We start from the raw sequence: 6,670 nt of genomic DNA on the forward strand, positions 1-6,670 counted from the left end.
TCACTTTAAGACCTGCAGTTTAAGGATTAATTGCTTTTATTTTCTCACAACCCTTTATGTTAATTTAAGACTTCATTTAACTTATTTAAGACTGTGCTTGCGAGGATACTTAACAAAACTGGCTATATATATATAATTATTATTATTATTATTATTATTAATTTTGCCAAAGTCACATTGGTGACTTTGTCATCTAGCACTGTCTTATGTTGCCTTATATTTTTTACTGTAGTTTACATTTTATTGCACTATTAAAATCATTATCCAAAATGATGTGGTTATATAATTCAGTAAAAACGAGGTGGGACGCATTTCTTTTTCTGATAAAAATCTGTGGCAGTATCACTGCACACGTGCTGAGGTCACACAGAATCTGCACCCAAACAAACCACCCATTTCCACCGATTTGGGACGACTATCATTCAAAATGTTCAACATATCCCTTCCATATTTGTTTATTACATTTTTTGGCTAATTTTAACTTGCTTTCAGCGACCGATCAGAGTTCTGTTTAACCTGAAATCAGAGCGGAAATGTGCAAATTCATGGTAATGATAATGGTTTAATTAATCTATTGTATTCCAAGGTTAAAATTTGACATGATTGCTAGTGAAAACTATTTCCTTTTGCTCTCCCACTTGTATTTCTGTCTTTCATTGTACAAGACAACAAAGCTCGTCAACTGATGGGTCATTACCTGATGCTCTGCTTCATCCGAACCCCTGTCGATAAGTAGTTCTCAAAATAATCTGTGCGCGATTATCTAAAAACCTTACGTGTGATATAATGTTGACATTTGAAGCGTAAAATGCAATGAGCTGTTCTCACGCTTCCGCTTCAAAGCCGTTGAAATGCACCTACATGGGGAGATGATGGAAAAAAAGCCAAAGGGCGTGGGATGTTGGGATTCAGTAGATATTTCCTGGCTGTGACAGTGCTAACGCTTTGTTTTGTGTAGTGTTAGATGAGTGAAACGAGTGTGTGTGTCGTTTTGTTGACCTTCTGCGGCTGTCATCAATGAACAGTAAGAACAAGGGGATGGCCGAGATGAGAGTCGAGACTGAGAGCGAGTGTTGTCGGGTATTGTTGGGAGAGTAAACAGCAACCCGGAGCCTGGGAAAGGGCTGGGATGTGTGCCACGGCATCTCTGAGTCATACGGTCCGCTTATCGTGTTTGTTTCGTGTTTCTACCTACGCCGTGTTTGCATTAGCATTCCTGCACTGTACCCCTGCAGCACGCATGTTCCCAGCGAAAGGAATGTCAGCTCCCGTTCCGATCGGATCTGGACTGTCAGTGTTTAATTAAACCCCATATGTTTTCTTCGGTTTCTCTCCTCATCTTCTCTGGCAGAGGAAGAGAAAAACGAGAGAAAACAAGCTGCTGGATCCATTAGCGGGTCAAGCAACAGTCATTGTTCATTGCTTCCTATATGCTTCTATTTTCAAGAGCTTCGTGGAACAATAGTACTCGCGGTTCTGTCAGGTGTTTGCGGACGCCACGAAAACCAAAACAAAGCACACGAGAGGCAAACAAAACAAAGTTTGACACTTTCTAAACGACAACATGGGAAATCGGGTTTGATCCTGATCCTAGAGTTGAATCACAATTGATAGAGATCTCTATTGTACAATATTATGGCTGCAAATGTAAAACGTGTGTTTGGAAGGTTGAAAGCGAATGATGAGGATTGTATCACACTCTTCAGTAAATGGGTGAGGTATATTTTGAACGTTTTAACATTTGAAGGCATTTTGAGCTGGCACATTGAGTTTTGGTGCTCATGTGGGAAATCCAGGATCGAATCGGGCCCACATTTCCAGTCATGCACCCCCCCCCCCCCCCCATTATTTTCAGTCCTCGCATTATTATCTTAGCTGAATGTATAACATTATGGCTGTAAAAAAACAAAAAAACATGATTGTAATGTCGAAAGGGGACGATAAGTATAGCAAAGCAAAGATTATACATTTGACATGGCAAACTTTAGCCCTATTCACACTGGATTAGTATTATCTGGGGACCTCGTATGATTTAGAAATTACCCACCCACATCTGAATTTCGTGTGGCGCATTCGCACGTGATAAGCGAAGCCTGTGATTTTACTCGAATTTACTGACTTATCTCCCGGATATGATGTCAATAGGCTATTGCTTGTAAATGTCTCATCATTATAGGTCTAGCTGTATGATACATCATAATAAACAGAATAATGTTTTTACCGCATGCTGTTATACATGTCATCCATCTCCATCCATTCATTCTTATTAATGATTTTCAGCCTTATCTTTCTGCAAATTGTATAGTTGTATGGTGTAGGACCCAGTTCCCAAAATACTATCAAAACGCTCCAACGCAGCCTCCATTCTTCGCGAAAGATAGATAAAAAGGAAACAAAAACCTTGAAAAAATTATATACGACCCCGCCAAATCACAGAGATGCCGATTCGCACGGGACTAATATTATCACCTCGGTGTTCGGTGAAATATGGCAGGTCATTTGCGGGGGAATTTTTACTTTACAAATTACAGTCATGGCCGATTCGCACGGGATTAAGATCACAGAAAACCTCCGCAATTATTACAAATGACTAGAAGTCACCAGGTAATACTAATCCAGTGCGAATAGGGCTTTAGTATTCATTTTTACATTTTAGGCATTTTGAGCTGACACATGATGCTCATGTGGGAAATCTAGGTTCGAATTGGGCTTACATTTTGGAGTTGTGTTTGAGTTTAATGAATTTGATGAATAAAATAACATATTAGTGAAAATGTTTGCTTTTTTTAATAAATGAAATGTATTAGTAATATTATTTATAGTGCTGCCAAAATGATTAATCGCGATTAATCACATCTAATATAAACGTTTTTGGTTAAAAAAAAACGTTATTATATGTGTGTATATATATATAATATATATGTGTCAGTGTGTGTGTGTGTGTGTGTGTGTGGGTATATATATATATATATACACACACACACACACACACACACACACACACGTATATTTATACATATGCATGCCTATGTATGTACACACACACACACACACACACACAGTATATTATATGTATAAATATAGTAAAGTATGTTAGATGTGATTAATTGCGATTAATCGCTTTGACAGCACTATATATTTTGAAATAATATTATAATAAAAATAAACATATTTTTTACTTTTCTTTTGCAGCTCATACCGTGCAAAAACATTTTTATAATAATGTTTTGTGTTATTCGCTGGTCTTTGACCAGTCAGCTTGTTTTATTTAAGTATTTAAGTTTTGTTTGGGGTTTACATTTGAAATGCTGAATATTTTAATCATTTTTACATTTGAGGACATTTGAGCTGACGCATTAAGCTTTGGTGCTCATATGGGAAATCCAGGTTCGAATCAGACCAAGATTTCCAGTCAATTCCCTGTTATCTTCTGTCCTCGCTGTATTCTCCATTTTGAAAAAACTTGCAAAAATACAATAAAGATTTATGCAAATAACACTGTTTAAATATAAAATAAATAAATAACATTTAAATAAATAAAGCTTTTAACAGTTATTTATTTGTAATAACCCCTTAAACTCAACAGGCCAAATCCTTTTATATTTGCTGAACACCACCATGTTTGTTTTAAATCATAGCTGAATGAGCTCCTCTGACAGGCCGCCCCGTCGCCTCTACCTGACCCCTGCGCAGGGCAATAGCCCTCCGTACACCCACCCCTCGCCTAGCAGAGCAGAACGGAAAACCTGAGCCGACGGAGCACGAAAGCCTCATCTTACACCCTCACAATAGCCCGATCCAGCACTCCGCTAATGACTCAGAACTGATAGGAAGCTACTAGAAGCCTCTTAAGTCTCCTCAACTCACATCAGGGAAACATTAAGATATTCCTTTTTTGTTGCCTCCCAAGGACTTGCGCAGCCCTAGAAGGGCAATTATCACCCTGCCAATATTGTAAATCCATTCTGTCATTTTCAATGATATCTGCTTGTGTCAACTGTAAGGTCTAATAAAAGCTAATTGCACATAACAGCCCAGGATCAATATATCAGGCTGGGAAGGTGGCAAGACGTGCCCTCCTATGAGGCTTCAGGAGTTGGACGCAACACGCATTTGTACATTATTTGGTTCCTCGTTAGCACTTCATGTTGATTGTATTGAGAATCTATTAAGGCATATATAAACTGCTTTTTAAAATAGTTTATAAGGCAGGTAGTTCTGGTTGCGGATTCTTCTGGTGGACGGAAGCAATTGGCACTTAACAAATTTGATTAATAAAATATAATTTTAATGAAAATTTGTGTTAATAATATTTTTCACATTTAATAATATTTTCAATTTTTCTTATAATGCTAACAGCTCACATTGTGCAAGATAGAAAAACTTTGTGGAAGCCACACTGTAAAAATTTTTTTTAGAAAACATAATATTTAGAGTTTCTGTTGTTGAAACCAATTTCCTTCATTGTTTTAACTCACATTTTTTATTTCAATGAACTCAATATTTTAAGGCAACCAGGTTTTTTGAGTTAAACTAACAATATTTTTTTTACAGTGCACATGGTTTTATTTTATCTAAAACCAATCAAAAAACTTGAAATTTTATGCGCTGAAAATGTGATTGCCTATATTTTTTCAAATTCACAACTTATAAAAGCAAAAAACCTCACAATTACAACGGAACACTGTAAACTCTAAAACAATTGAAATAATAATAATAATACAAAAGTTTTCACAGAAGACTTAATGCAAGTTTTTTAATATGCTTTTAAATCCTATATTTACCCAACTTACTTCCATTGTATATGGAAAATGAATGGCTTTTTTTTTATTTATTTATTTTTTTTTATTAGCCATTACATTCAACGCCAAACACAATATTTATTGTATTGTAATTTGGCCTGAACATTCTTTGCATCTTCGTTAAAAAAGGAATGAATGAAAAAATTAATTGTGTTTATTTGCATATATCCATTCCATTTTCTTTCATGATCCAGTCCAGGTTTTGTTTGACTCTGCAAATATAGATGCCATATTTGTCTAAAGTGATTACAGTTAAATAAAATTGCATTCATTAAATAAGTACTACTTCTTGCACCTCATTTCTTAATTAAGGCAAAAGTAGGCCGTAATCTCAATCTTGCCATCAAGGAATGATTGGTGTCTAACCTGCTGAAATGTTTGCTGACCTTTTCATGAGAGACAAGTGGCGGTAGGACTTTCTGTTGCACTCAGACCCATTTAGTCATCCTCTTTTTGTCTGCTTCCTCTATCAACAAGGGTCACTATTGTGCCGGCTCAGGTACCGACTAATGCAGAGCAAATACTTCTACCTAACCATTAACACAGGGCCACTGTTTGAACAGCGCGACACACTGGAATGGCATTTATGATGGTGGGCCGTTTTGATAGGGAAGAATCTTCATCAATTAGCCCTCTACACTCTTCCCAGGGTAGATTGAGTGAGTGTGTGTGTGTGCGCTTGTGTGTTAGAAAGAAAGAGATACAGTTTGCCCTGCGTTTAATGGCACTCTAACTTGAGAGCCGATCATTAACCCATTAGAATAACATGTCTCTGGCTGGGAGCTTCTTTGAGACAGGAAAGCCCTGGGAGATTTGCATCACAGCGCTTACTGTAAACCTCCGAGACGCAGGGGAGATGTTGAGAGACTCATAATGTCTCTTGTTTGTCTCGGAACAGAGCATGGTTCATTACCAGAGGTGTTAACAGCTGTAAGTTATGAATGTATGTGTTTATGCACTGTAGGGAAATCCAACATTTTCTTTTCACTTTCCTAATGGTTTCAAAAACAGTTAACTATGATATATAATAGTTGACTATTCCGGGTTCAAGTTTAGCTCAATCAGCAGCATTTGTGGCACAATGCTGAATAAAACAACATTTTTGTAAAATAAATAAATAATCAATGAGAGGGGCATTTTTGGAGGATTTAAAAGCATAAATGTGAAGGTTATGATTTTATCATTCTATTGTTAAAACTTGAGTATTATTTGAGCTGTAAAGCTGTTCAAATCCATATTTTACAGTGGTTTTAAGACTGCAAGAGAGTTACGAGCTATTAAGCCTATTTTCAATTGCGACTTTAATTCTCGTAATTGTGACTATATTTAACAGTTGAGATTTCAAATATCATCATTTTTCTCAACTTTATTTCTTGTAATTGTATCTCATTATTATGATTTAATTTAATGGCGACTTTTGTTTTTCAAAATACAACTTCACTTCCAATAATTGTGACTTTGTTTCTTATGTGACACAATTGTTCAAAACTCGGTATGATTGCCCCACCAAAAAAAACCCAAACATTTGATAACCATAATGCGTTAAAAGTGACAGTAAAGACATTTATAATGTTACAAAGATTTATATTTCAAATAAATGCTGTTCTTTTGAACTTTTTATTCATCAAAGAATTCACAAAACAAACGTATTATGCAGCACAACTGTTTTCAACATTGATAATTATCAAAAATGTTTGTAATCAGTATTATGGCACAAGTGTTGTTGATTGAGCTTAACTTAAAAAAAAATTATATGATCAATAAGTTATGTCAACATCTGTTTTGACATTGCTTTAACTCATCAAAATAAGTTAAGCAACATTTTTATGTTATACAAGATCCAACTCGTTTTTTAGGTCAGTTTAATG

General features: G+C 35.9%; 1 protein-coding gene across 1 annotated transcript in view; it reads right to left on the reverse strand.

Annotated features, from left to right (window-relative positions):
• The window catches only part of nr5a2 (nuclear receptor subfamily 5, group A, member 2), a 62,170-nt gene extending 61,342 nt beyond the window's left edge, over positions 1–828 (reverse strand). The window contains exon 1 of the mRNA XM_077226646.1: positions 698–828. The gene's annotated coding sequence lies outside the window, so the exon portion shown is untranslated. The remainder of the gene's footprint in view (positions 1–697) is intronic.
• Positions 829–6,670: the final 5,842 nt, after the last annotated feature.

Source organism: Siphateles boraxobius, unplaced genomic scaffold (assembly GCF_051911475.1).
Source record: "Siphateles boraxobius isolate OS27281-9 unplaced genomic scaffold, OSU_SipBor_1 13, whole genome shotgun sequence".
NCBI classification, from domain to species: domain Eukaryota; kingdom Metazoa; phylum Chordata; class Actinopteri; order Cypriniformes; family Leuciscidae; genus Siphateles; species Siphateles boraxobius.